The sequence below is a fragment of the Rhinoderma darwinii genome, chromosome 1, assembly GCF_050947455.1.
Source record: "Rhinoderma darwinii isolate aRhiDar2 chromosome 1, aRhiDar2.hap1, whole genome shotgun sequence".
Lineage (NCBI taxonomy): Eukaryota > Metazoa > Chordata > Amphibia > Anura > Rhinodermatidae > Rhinoderma > Rhinoderma darwinii.
The window spans coordinates 178,006,758-178,021,317 of NC_134687.1; positions in this window are offsets into that span (position 1 = coordinate 178,006,758).

A 14,560-nucleotide genomic window follows, 5' to 3' on the forward strand; every position below is an offset into this window, starting at 1 on the left:
CCCAGTCAGCGTGTTCATCGGCACTCATTTTCTCCTTTCTCAAGGAGCAATTCATGGGGACGAACGAACGTCACTACGATCGCTCGTCCTCGTACATTTCTATTATGTTTATACAGGGAGATGTGCTGCCGACAAGGATAATAATTCTTACAGCATAAACGATACAATCAGCCGACGATTGAGCGTTTGCTCGTTCAACGGCTGATCGTTGCCCTGTTTCTGTGAACGCTCGTTTGCCAGATAATTGGACCATATAAAAGGGCCTTAAGTGCTATAGCACATTAGGCCGGGTTCCCACGGGTCAGGTACGCTGCGTATCTGACTTGAAACCCGTAGCACCTTCTGTCCGAACAGAATTTCCGCTGCAGGAAAAAAATCGCTGGGGAGGAAAAAAAACGTTACTTACCCCCTCCCTCTTCTCTGCATTTAGTCCGGCCTCCTAAGATGATGTTGCATCCCACGTGACTGCTGTAGCAAATCACAGGCTGCAGCGGTCACATGGGATGCAACGTCATACCAGGAGGCCGGATTGCAAGAAGACGGAGAGACTTCTGGGTAAGTTTTGTTGTTTTTTTCTCCTGGGTTGCGATTTCTGCAGCGGATTTGCTGTGACTCCACCGCAAAAGTCGCAACTCTTGGTTTTCTGTTGCGGGTTTTGCATCTTTATTGAATTCAAAGGGGAAAACCTGCAACAGAAAATAAACGAAAACGCAGCATAAATTGACATGCTGCGTATTTAAATTTGCACCGCACTTACATTTTTAACGTTTACGCTGCAGATTTTTTCCGCAGTGTGGGCATGAGATTTTCTTAATCTCCTTTACTTTGCTGCTACTGTAAATGCTGCAGAATTTCCGCACAAAATTCCGTTGCGGAAATTCCGCAGCCCTTATAGTCCTTGATTGTAACAGTCATTTCCGAGGTCCATACTATCTCTGGTGGAAGTATCAGCTCAATTACTGGTTAGGGTTTCCTAGGACCAGAAGCAGCATACAAGTTTGAGAAAACTTTGGGCTATTCCAAGCATGAAAGAATAAAGTATGACGTATGAAGTCATTCTTCACTATTAAAGGCCTCATGCACACGACCGTAGCCATGTGCACGGCCGTGATTTTTGGGTCGGCCGGACATGGAGCGTTACCCGCGAGCCGCCCGCAAATCGCGGGCCGTGCACATGACCGTGTCCATTATTTTCTATGAGCTCGGACCGCAGAACACGGACGTAATAAGATATGACTGTAATAAGACATGGCTCCTGGGCCATGCACGGACCGTGGAAACCACGGTCGTGTGCATGTGCCCATAGAAATGAATGGGGCCACAATTCTCCCGTGGATTTTTGGGGGAATTACGGCCGCAAAAGCACATTCGTGTGCATGGGGCCTAACAATGGAAGAAGCTGGGTTTTGCTGATGACAGGATAAAACTTGCTGTCCAAATGCAGGGCTTTCATGGAGATGGAAAAGTGATCTCTTTTTATGCTTTCTTCTCGGCCCCCTATGCTAAATGTAGCAACTCCATTTGAATATCCGTAGTTTAGGAACAATATTTTACAATGCATTTGTGTATGTACAAATATCTACATAATTTTGTCATCTAGTATATTTATCTTAGAATAGAGGATATTTACATTTTTCTAAATTGGTTTATCATTCAACGAAGACAAAGAAAGACAAAGGCAAATACAAAGAGGAGTTGTGTGGGTTGGAAAAATAATTTCAAAACATGAATTAGGGAATTCAAAATGTAGCATAATATAATAAAAAAATCTCCTGTGTCTAGATATTGCTGTGGAAGTGTGGCATGGCTTGAATTGAATAAAGCAGTTTTAAAAGAATTTGTGATTGCCACTTATGTTCATCCTTATATTCAAGTTTTGTGGAACCACCAAAAAGAGCTGTATGGTTTTTTTCAGTTAACCCTGTGTTGTGAGTGGAAAGCGGTGCCGGTGCAGTGTTTTTTTTTTTAGCAGAGAGATTGATGTTACAAAGTTGTAATAGTGCCCGCTGGTGTTCTTCTGATTTCTTCGTAAGAACTACCACCTAGAGTGTCCAGTGCCGATGAGAAGCCGTTTTTATTGTATGACTTGAACAATAGCAGGAAACCCTCCATCACCCTATAGGATCCAGGCAGTGGGACTGAGCTGCTGGGCATGTGTGACCACTGCCACTGGACACATTAGGTGGACATTCTGGGAAGGGAATCATAAGAATACAAAGCGGTGCCATAACAAGTAGTATTCCATATTTAATCGTGGAACAACCTCTTTATTAGAGGGTAGTCTGCCTTTTGGGGGCACCATCTATTAGCTGGATAGGAGAGCAGCTACAAAACCGTCTCTCACTCTGGAGGACCTAACGCATCCGTGCAGTGAATGGACAGCCAATTTATTTCAATAGGCACGATGTAATGCTTCATTTGCCCTGTGGTGTCGCTGCAGGAGAATTGAACACTTACTGCTGGGCTCTCATGTAGATTACAGCTGATTGCCGGGGTCCCAACAGCCGTACATCCTGTGATCATATTATTGTGAGGGGACACTTAGAGAAAAAGATTGTTAAAGTTAACTATCCATTTAAACTATTTACTAATTAATTTACATTAAAAATATATGTAAATTAATCTTTACAACTACTGACAGCTTGACTTAAAGGGGTTGTCCAGAAAAAAAAAGGCTACTTTCTTTCAACAACAGCGCGATACGTGTCATTGGGTTGTATGTGGTATTGCAGCTCAGCTCTATTGAAATGAGTGCGGCTGAGCTGCAATGCCACACACAACCTGTGGCCAAGACAGGCACTGTTTTTGGAAGAAAGCAGACAAGTTTTTATAGTTATTGACAACGCCTTTAAACCAGTTACACCAAGTACTTGCGGTTGTCGCACATGTAATTTAACGTGTTACTATCTACGGAAGCTACTTTTGCCTCGTTCAATCTATTGAATGAGGCAGCCAGTCCCATATTAGTTATTGTTTGCTAAATGTTTACTAAATTAATGTTTTCAGAAATAAATATAATATTAAGTAACATCTATTTTTAAATGTCCCATATGACTAGAATGAATGCACTATGCTGTCGACTATTTACCAGTACTGTATGTAGGAGAGACTTGGATGCATATTTTCATTTTTGAAAAGTTTGCTTGGTGCCGTTCCTACCCTCCTTCCCACACAGCTGGGTTAAAAAAAAGTACCACCTTTCTTATTCAATGTTTCGTCTGTTGCACCTTTGATATCACAACTTTGAAGTTTATGAAACGGTCAAATCCTACACTCATAATACAGCTAGCTGTAGCCTCATGTATATATGACAGCTGACGGATTACAGGCAGTGTACGTTACAAACTAGAAATGGAGTGTGGGGGATCGTAATGTGTCGTATTTATTATCTCAGATCATCTCAGAACATAAAGTGCATTGCTATGTAATTCATTGCAGTCTTTGCAGAGGTGTTGGCTTTGTTGGGGAGGGGTAAACACTTCTGTGAACAGCATGACAGGAACCAACTTGCTGTAATAAATCATCTATTTTTATAGAGTATATCAGATGGAACACAAATATATCTGATAGAAATATTTCCTCCTGTATGTGCACATATAAAATAAACAGGCATATTCAATACTGATATTTTCTTTTAGGCCTTTTGGGAAACTTTTTAGAGAAATAGCATATAGCATGCTTTTATTATTATTATTATTATTTTATTTTTGATCACACGTAACTTTGCATTTTTTTGCACTTTTGTAACAGGATTCCAAAAGACTTTTGTTCATTTAGGACAAAAAAAGAGTCACACTAGGTTATTCAGATTTTATTCTAATCTCTGTAATAAAAATATTGAATTCTTTGAATTACTCTACATCTATCATTTACAGACATGTTCAGGCTCATTTATGTACAGTTCTCTCTACATAGAATAGATTGTTTTCTAAATATCTTTACACCCATACAAATATTTTCTAATAATACATGGAAAGTAAAAGATAAACAACCCCCATAACTATTTTTGAAGTTTTTTTTTTTTACACGTTAGAAGTTTTGCCCTAGGGCTGAGTTCACACGACCTATTTTCAGGCGTAAATGAGGCGTATTATGCCTCGATTTACGCCTGAAAATAAGGCTACAATACGTCGGCAAACATCTGCCCATTCATTTGAATGGGTTTGCCGACGTATTGTGCAGACGACCTGTAATTTACGCGTCGTCGTTTGACAGCTGTCAAACGACGACGCGTAAATTGACTGCCTCGGCAAAGAAGTGCAGGGCACTTCTTTGCCACGTAATTTGAGCCGTTCTTCATTGAACTCAATGAAGAGCAGCTCAAGATATACGATCGTCACAGACGCCTCGTATATTACGAGGAGGAGCATTTACGGCTGAAACGACGCAGCTGTTTTCTTCTGAAAACAGGCTGTCATTTCAGCCGTAAATGACAGCTAGCGTGTGAACATACCCTAGCAGAGAAGACTGTGAGACTAGAAAGTAAGAAGGTGAGCACTCATTGGCCTATTGCTCCACACTCCATGCCCTTGGTATAAGGGTTGTCAATTTTGAGTTATCTACTTAGCAACTGCAGTAAGGCTAAAATCATACCACTTTGTTTTTTTTACATTTGGTGTGACCATTTCAAACAGTCTTGTCAAACGTATAACCGGACATGTAAACAGTATACATTTTTTCTTATACAGTTTTATAAGTGTACAGCTTTAAAAAGGGCAATTAATGCATTTAAATACAATTGCAGTGTATCACAGCCAAACATATGCCAAAAGGATACCCATTGTCAATGGGCATGTCAGCGTATATACTAGGACATTTTTCCAGGTAAAAAACACTGACAGTGTAGATGTTATCCTTGTTTGGGATGCAGAAATTGTAGAAATGTTAGTAGGAGTGAAGTTTTCACTCTTCCAACCAAAGATACTATACATAAAATCAAATATTATGTAACGCGTGTTTCCCATGTGAACACTTGCCCTTTTCCCAGGCTGGATTGTATTATTATGTCCTCTCCATGTATTTGAAAATAGTACCAGTGTAATGAAATGTTTTCTAAGGCTATGTTCACACGGAGTATTTTGGGGGAGGAATATCTGCCTCAAAATTCCGTTTGGAACTTTGAGGCAGATATTCCTCTCCCTGCACGCCGATTTTCGCGGCAATTATCGCGCCGTTTTTCGCCCGCGGCCATTGAGCGCCGCGGGCATAAAACAGCGAGATATACGCTTTCTCCTGCCTCCCATTGAAGTCAATGGGAGGTCAGAGGCGGAAGCGCCCGAAGATAGGGCATGTCGCTTCTTTTTCCCGCGAGGCAGTTTTACTGCTCGCGGGAAAAAGACGCCGACGCCTCCGATTGAAATCAATGGGAGGCGTTCTCGGGCCGTTTCTGCCGAGTTTTGCGACGCGGTTTCCGCGTCAAAAAACTCGGCAAAAGACCCCGTGTGAACATAAAGTCTTTTTCTGTTATTTCTAACTTTTTTTTTTTTTAAAAAAGACAGTATTTTTCTTCTAAAAAAAATAATATAATAACATTTTTTTTTCCTATTTTCCTCCCAGAGAGTTATGTCCTCAAGTCTTTTTCTGGGATTGACTAGAAGCGTCCGTATACTATCTTGAATGTCCACGGATATAGAAAATGTCTTCATTGAAAACTTATTTCTTCTGAGCATTAACATCTTGAGATTTCAATTATTATTCTTTTGTACACACACATGTATGCATAGATGGAGACTGTGTATGTCATAGTTATTTTAAAAAAAATTAAAAAAATATTTTGTTCCATATATTCCATTCCTTTTTAACGTACCTAATTATATTGGGACTTTGTTTTGGAATGTACTTTGTATCCCATCTGTAAAAACTGTATATTTACAGTATAGAATATTGATTGATGTAGCAATATATAGATTCTGTTGATATAAAAAATATCTTTACATATTTCTAGCTGGTTACTTTCAATATGTGACCTTTATATATAGTCTCCACATGTATATATGTGCGTTTTTGTATAAAAATGACATCGGGAGTTTATTTGCCCTATTGATGTGCCGATCCTGTTGCGCCCTGATATAGATTTCTACTGTTGATCAGGGTGTACCATGATGGTAACTACCATTAATATAAGGTGTCTCAAGATGGCTACTTATCCATTTAAAATTCATTCCATTGGTCAGTATTCACTTATTGCTATTGCGATCTCACAGAGGGTATGCCTCTAAATAATATGGCACCCATTGTGTTCTGTAATATTATTGCGCATGCGCGTACGTTAATTGATGCATGATATCATGACGTACACTGGCGCTAGATTACACGTAGTCTAATCAGCGGACATGTGCAGTGGAGAGTATAGGATGCGGACGGCTTTCCCAGACATGGTGAAGTAATTGTACTTTTAATTTATATATGTTTTAATACACCTGGTGATTTGATATTCATGTCTGTTTAAGCATGTGTAGTTAATTACACCTGAAAATAGGTTGTGTGAACCAAGCCTAAGGGCACCTTCAGATGTGGCAGAATTTTTCCGCTGCAAATGTTGGTACAGATTTGGGCAATTACGCATTGAATCTGCAGCAACATTTTCATATTTGACAGGTAATTCAGACGTTGCAAATATCACAGCGGACTTGCCACAGATTTCAGTTTTTGCATTGCAAAGGCTGAAATACGCAGTGAAATTCCGCTTCTCCGCAATGGAATGAGCATGCGGCGGAGGGAAAATTCTGCACCGCAGCCTATGGTCTGCAGCGGAGTTTTTCGCAATGTCTGAACTAACTTGCCTAAAAATGTATAGAAACAAATGTAAAAAATGGCCGCTGGAGAATTCCACTGCGGACTGTCCCCAGCGAAATTCCACAGCAATTCCGCCACGTCTGAACGTGCCCTTATGCTTGAGAAAGGCTCATACTGAGTTGAAACGTTGCTTGTGGAATAAACAGGATCACTATTTTTCACTGAACTGGTTGTGCTGCCTCATTTTCCTTTTTCCTCGACAGTGTAGATTTGGAGTGAATTTAGCCTAAGGCTGGATTCACACGAGCACATTATGTCCGTAATTGATTACAGTACGAGACAGTTGTCCGGCAGCGAGGCAGGGACTCCTAGCATCGTACATAAGTATGATGCTAGGAGCCCGGCTCCCTGCACTGTGTTCAGTCCGGGACTTGCGGCCAAAATACGTCTGTCAATTACGGACGTAATGTGCTCATGTGAATCCAGCCTAAAACTGTCACCTTGTATTGATGGGTTCAGACTAGCATCATGGCTTCTTTTACATAACAGATCCACACAGCTATGCCAGATCCATTTTGAAAGGAAGCTTGACAGATCCTGTTGATTTATGAGGGTATGTTCACATGGAGAAAATTCTGGCCGGAAAAATAATCTCCGTTTTTTTTACGCTTTTTTTTGCCACGATTTGCCACATTTTTTGCTGCTTTTTTATGCTTATTTTTTTTTTTAAACCTATTTCTTCAACAGACAAAGGGAATAACTGCGATCGTTTGTTGCCAATAAATGCGTAAAAAAATTGCAACAAAAAAAGCGTCAACAAACGCGTTTATTTCCTTCTCCCATTGATTGGGGTTTTGAGGCGAAATACGCCTCAAGATAGGACATGTCGCTTCTTTTTCCCGTAAGCGTTTTTTTCTCTCGGGAAAAAAATGCCTCCACCTCCCATTGAAATCAATAGGAGGCAATTTCGGTCGTTTTAAAACCACGGCAAAAAACTCGGGGTGAACAGGGCCTGAAGGGGTCCATCAGGTTTCTGTCAGGGTTCCAGTATTTTGACAGCAAGAATAGTGCTGTGGACTACACTATTTTTGCCATAAAGAAATACATAGAACACATACTCCACTGTTTTACCCTCAGCAGCACATACACCCCTGTGTTTCTCCCCACATATACTCTATTGGGCCCCTCTTAGCAGCACTTTTACTTTCCTCTCTTCCAATAACACTTACCTCCCCGTGTTACCACCAGCAAAACATACTTCTTTATTTTCCTAAAAGCAATACATCACTCCACAAACTCCTCTGTAGCCCCTGTAACACTCCACTTTACCCCCCTCTGTAGCAGTTAGCACACTGTGACACACCGCCCAGCAGGACATGCTATCCTATGCCTGCCCCCCAGCAGCACATACTGTCCTATCCCTGACCCCCAGTAAGACATGCTGTCCTATCCCTGACTCCCAGCATCACATACTGTCATATCCCTGACCCCCAGTAAGACATGCTGTCCTATCCCTGACTCCCAGCATCACATACTGTCCTATCCCTCAGGCCTGGTTTACACGAGCGTGTGCGTTTTGCGCACGCAAAAAATGCGGCGTTTTGCGTGCGCAAAAGGCACTTAACAACTCCGTGATTTTCGCGCAGCTGCCATCATTATGACACTCCGTTTGGATGTTTGTAAACAGAAAAGCATGTGGTGAGAGGAGGGGGGGGGCTGTAATTTAACAGGCCCCCAGTCTCCACCGCGAACAGCAAAATACAACACAATAGATTACAAGGCAACACAATACATTACAAGACAACACAACACAACATAACATAATATATTACAATACAGACTCTGCAGCTCACCTGTAATCCTCCGCACCGGCTCTTCCACTGCACTGGCTGGAAGACGTGTCACGTGACAACACAGTCACATGGTACACTAAGTGTACCATGTGACTGTAACCAGGAAGTTTTTTAACAAGCATGCTGTATGGCAATAATTGCAGCAAGCCCTAAAAAAGTGCGGTTTAAAAAAAAAAAAAAAAAAAAAAGTGTGAATAGGGTTCTCAAAAAGCTAATTTGTTTAACATCATGATATTACATATTTTTGCACTGCAGAAACGATCGGCAACCAAATGTCAGGTGCCCGGCAGTCAGTGACTGCTGGGCACATTGGAGAGAAGATAGAAGCAGTTTTCGATGCTTCTGTCTTTTCTGATCTCTTGTACACAGCGCTCAATGGGCACCGTGTGAAGAATAGAGACAGTGGCAGCGCCTGTGACTGGTCGCCGGGATGCCGGTAGTGGAAGCAATGGCGTAGCTATAGGGATCACAGTTGCGACCGGGCCTCTAAGCATGGGGGGCCCAGGGGCCCCCGTTGCCATACAGCATGCTTGTTAAAAAATTTATTTTCTGTGTCGTGAAGCCGGCACTTCCTGGTTATGGTCACATGGTGCACTTAGTGTACCATGTGACCGTGTTGTCACGTGACACGTGTTCCAGCCAGCGCAGTGGAGGAGCCGGTGCGGAGGACTCCAGGTGAGCTGCAGAGTCTGTATTGTAATATATTGTGTTGTGTTGTCTTGTAATGTAATGTAATGTATTGTGTTGGCTTGTAATGTATTGTGTTGCCTTGTAATGTATTGTGTTGTATTTTGCTGTTCGCGGTGGAGACTGGGGGCCCGTTAAATTACAGCCCCCCCTCCTCTCTCCACCGCAAACTGAACAATACAACACAATACATTATACACTGTGGGTCGCATCCCCCTGGGGATTCGTGTGAAGACCTCCGGGGTTCGCGAGTCACTCACCGAGGTCCCGGTTCCATTCAATGCTGGAGCAAGGAGCTGACGCCTCCTTGATCCAGCATTCACTGTGCCCTGAGCGGCTCGACGCAGGCAGGCGGGATGTAGCAACATCATCGCGCCTGTCTGCGCCGAGTCACTCATAGCACACACCGGAGGAGGCGAAGGAACTGGGACAGGTAAGGAATTATGCTATTTTTCTATTATGCACATATGGGGCCATTACACTGTATGGGGGGCTTATATTGCGGGGGGGGGGGGGGGCTGATATGGCATGGGGGCTGATAAGATGGGGGGGCATTATACTGTATGGGGGCTGATATGGGGGAATTATACTGTATGGGGGGACATTATACTGTATGGGCAGCTCATATGTGGGGCATTATACTGTATGGTTAGCTCATATGGGGGGCATTACACTGTATGGGGAGCTCATATGGGGGGCATTATACTGTATGGGAGCTGATATGGAGGGGCATTATACTGTATGGGGGGCATTATACTGTGTGGGGAGCTAATATGGGAGGCATTATACTGTATGGGGAGCTGATATGGAGGGGCATTATACTGTATGTGGGGCATTATACTGTATGGGGAGCTGATATGGAGGGGCATTATACTGTATGGGGGCTGATATTGGGGGCAATATAATGTATGGGGGCAGCTATGTGGGGCATTATACTGTGGGGGCTGATATAGGGAGCATTATACGGTATGGGGCTCTTATGGGGGGCATTATACGTTATGGGGCATTATACTGTGTGGGGGCAGCTATGGGAGCATTATACTGTGTGGGGGCATTATACTATGGAGGCTGTTGGACATAGGCGTGCGCAGGGGTCTGATGATGGTGATGTTGGGGAGGGGTAGGGGGGTCCCAAGCGGAATTCTTGCACCCGGGCCCATGAGCCTTTAGCTACGCCCCTGAGTGGAAGGCTGCTACTGGGTCTAACAATAGTCACTATAAGAGGGCTGATCTGCAGCCCCGGTTAGAGTGGAAAAACATGGTGTAAAACTGCAATATACTGTGGAATTTCACAAGGCCAGAAATAGAAGTCTGAGCTGGGACAATTAATTACAAAATTCCTTTGATTAAAAAAATAAAGTCATTATAGCAGACTTTCTGTTACGATTTTATCTTGAGCTTTCTTCCTGAAGGTTCTCTACCTTTACAAGTGCATTTTCTATGACCATCCTATAATCCAGTATATCTGATAACCCGGCTTATACCAGGTCCCTTTGTTGACAGCTAAAATAAATATTTATATATCTTTATTTCCACCTGTGAGGACGCCTAGCGATCAGCTTTTATCTATGGGGAAATAGGACAGTAAGTTTTTCACTCCCCTGCAGCGCCACCACATGACAAATTAAACATTACACAGTGTAATGCCCATGGCAGCGGGCCGCCAGGTTTCCTTACCTCCTGACTGCCGCAGCCATGGATCAGTGAGCGCTGGTCCCCATCTCCTCCTCAGGAGACGCCAGCACTCACTTCCCCTCCACTCTGCTGTTTACCCATAGGGTGCGCTCGCACGCTCGGGCCAGCGCCCACACCTGAATTAAAGACCAAATTAGCCATTGTGCACCCTGGACTATAAGAGGGGCCCAGCCCTTTCCTGAATTGCCTGAGAGTTGTTGTTGTTTACCTATGTTTGTCTCTGCAAATGGTCCCTTAGTGTTTCCTAGTTCCCAGTGTTCTCGTTCCTGCTACCCGTATCCTGTCTCCCGTGCTATCCAGAACCAAGTACCGTATAGAGTTGGAGTCGAGCTGCGCTAAGTACTACGCCTGTCCTGTTACACCACGCCTGGTATCTGCCTGCTGCCAAAGCCTCATCCGAGCCTGTCTTGCTGCTATCCGAAGTTGCCACAGGTACACCTATTTGAACTCTAGACTTTGACCTGTGTCCTGTTGGCCAGCTGCCATACCGTTAAAGCGGTACGGCCCAGTGGGTCCACGCACCCAATGTGACACACCGTGCCTATTTAAATAAATGGTTTGTCGTGGTAACGAAAAACAGGACAAGCCCTTCAGAGAGAGTCTAGCTGCTTTCCTATCTGCAGGGCCGTTTCTAGCTTTTCTGCTGCCTGAGGCGAAAATTTAAATGGCGCCCCCCAGATTTTGATTGACATTCCCCTGGCTGTTCTACATCACTACCAGCCTCCTCAAACTCTTGCGGGCATTCCATTGCCTTGTACCCCCTGGCATGCGCGGTGCAGCGATGAAGCCGGGCAGAGTACACCTCGCTGCATGGTGCGTGCCCAAGTAGTACAAGGCAATAGTGCTAACCACTGAGCCACTGTGCTGCCCTACATATAGCTCCCCCTATAGGTAGTGCTCCACATATAGCCCACCTCTGTAGATAGTGCCTAACATATATCTCCCCTATAAATAGTGCTCCACATGCATTACATATAGTGCCCCACAGATGACCCACCCCTGTATATAGTGTCCCACATATATCCCACCCCTGTAGATAGTGCCCTACAAACAGCTCCCCCTATAGATAGTGCTCCACATATAGCCCACCCCTGTAGATAGTACCTCACATATAGTTCCCCCTGTATATAGTGCTCCACATATAGCCCACCCCTGTAGATAATGCCTCACATATAGCTCCCCTGTATATAGTGTCCCACATATAGCCCACCCCTGTAGATAGTGCCCTACATATAGCTCTACCTGTAGCTAGTGCTCCACATCCCCACATATAGACCCCCCTGTAGATAGAGCCCCCCCTGTAGATAATGCCACTCCCAGTTTTATTTAAAAGAAAAATATTGACAGACTCACATGATCCCGTTCCCGCGCCGTCCGGTGGCAATGCAGACCTGGGCTGAAAGCTGCTTCCGTTGTTGAAAGGCGCTGATTGACGGGGCAAGTCATTCCACCATGCCAATCAGCGGCTTTCAACAATGGAAGCGGCGCGATGACCTCCTCGCGCCGCTAGCATCATTGAAAGGTGCTGATTGGCAGGGCAGAATGACTTGCCCCGTCAATCAGTGCCTTTCAACAATGAAAGCGGCGCGATGACGTCATTGCACCGCTTCCGTTGTTGAAAGGCGCTAATTGGCAGGGCAGAATGACTTGCCCCGTTAACAAGCGCCTTTCAACAATGAAAGCAGCGCGATGACGTCATTGCGCCGCTAGCATCGTTGAAAGCCGCTGATTGGCGGGGCAAGTAATTTTGCCCTGCCAATCAACGTCATTGTAAGGCGCTTAAGGGTCGGGCACAGAACTTGCGCTTATGCATGTAATTGTAGCTTTCAGCTTTGAGCTCATCTCACCTCATGGACGGTGCGGCCCTGCCTATCTGGCCAAAGTAAGAGGATCCTGAACAAGGGACCCCACTACATTTGGGGCTCAAGCACACTACTGTGTTTTTCTTCAGTTTGCTATGCGCATTTTTTTGCGGACAGCACACTGACCCATTAATGTCTATGGGGCCTTGCACACATTTGTGTTTTTTTGCAGATCCGTTGTTTTGTTTCGCAAATTATAGAACATGTCGTATCTTTGCGGACTTGTGCCGCCATTCAAATCTATGAAAACAGCACACAGAAGCCATTTTGCGGATATGTTGCTAGGAAACGCTTGGGAAATGCAATTACATGACCGTCTTATGGGTGGGGATCGCGAAATACGGATGACACGCGGCAGTAATGCGGACACAATATATACGGATTTACGTAATGGTTGCGAAAGCAACTCGGAGGCATTATGGATCCAAATACGGACACTAGGATCTGAAGTTTGCGGCCCGATCAATGGCAATGTTCGTGTGTGTGAGGCCTAACTTAAAAATCCTAACAGAGTATATGAAAATGGGTTTTCTATATTGGACAAACCATTTAACACTGCATTTTACATCTCCAAGTATCAGGTCTTCTCAATGGCACCAGCATTTTTTACAGACATTAGCAGCCAGGAAAGATGAGTACTGTTATTTCACTATGTAATAATTATCTCATGGTTGCACTTTAAGGCTGAGTTCACACGGGGTGGATATGCTGCGTAAAAGCTCACAGCGTATCCGCCCTGTGTGCCGCAGGGAATTCTGGGCGAAAACATCACACTAAACTGTGGTGCAGTTTTTCGCCTAGAATGTCTGCTGCGGAAAAATTACAGCACTTAGCCAGCTTGCTAGCAGGCTGACCTCCTGGGATGATGTTTCATCCAAGGAGACCACCGCAGCCTGTGATTGGCTGCAGCGGCGGTCAAATGGGATAAAGCGTTATCCAAGGAGGCCAACCCTCTGACGTCATCCAGAGAGGCCTCCTGGAATGATGTTTCATCCCATGTGACCGCCGCTACAGCCTGTGACTGGCTGCAGCGGTCACATGGGATGAAACGTCATCCCAGGAGGCCACGCTGGAATGAGGAATACAGACTTCTTGCAACATCCGGTATTTGTTGCGGGATTTACCTCCCCGCTACAAATAAGCAGCGTTTACGCAAATACAATTGACATCCTGCGGAATTAAATTCCGCACAGCAGGTCAATTTCTGAGCGTTTTTTCCACTCAGTATTTACACAGCTATGGATGAGATTTGTTTTATCTCATCCACATTGTTGCTACTGTATTTGCTGCGCATTATCCGCAACTAATTTCGTTGTGGAAAAACCGCAGTATTTACGCAACATGTGAATTGACCCAAAGTGTCCGACAGCACGGTATGCAAAAAGCAACCACAAAAGACACACAATTAAAATCTATAATGTATTATAAAATTTATCATAGAACAGCTACATTGTAATCTTACAATCAAAGATCCAGTGTTTAGCTCATAACTGAAAAATAACTATTTACAATCTCACAAGACTACAAGCCGAACACTGAGCAGGCAAACCAATTAGGAGACTACCCAGATTGTAAACCAATATCAGAGAAGTGCAATTTATGTTAGTATAACCTGGAGGTTCTATACCGAATCTCAAGAAATAAAGATAACGAAACTGAACTTTTTATAAAAATAAATGTTAAAATACAAGCTATAGAAAGCAACTATTAGGTTACGTTCCCACAGAT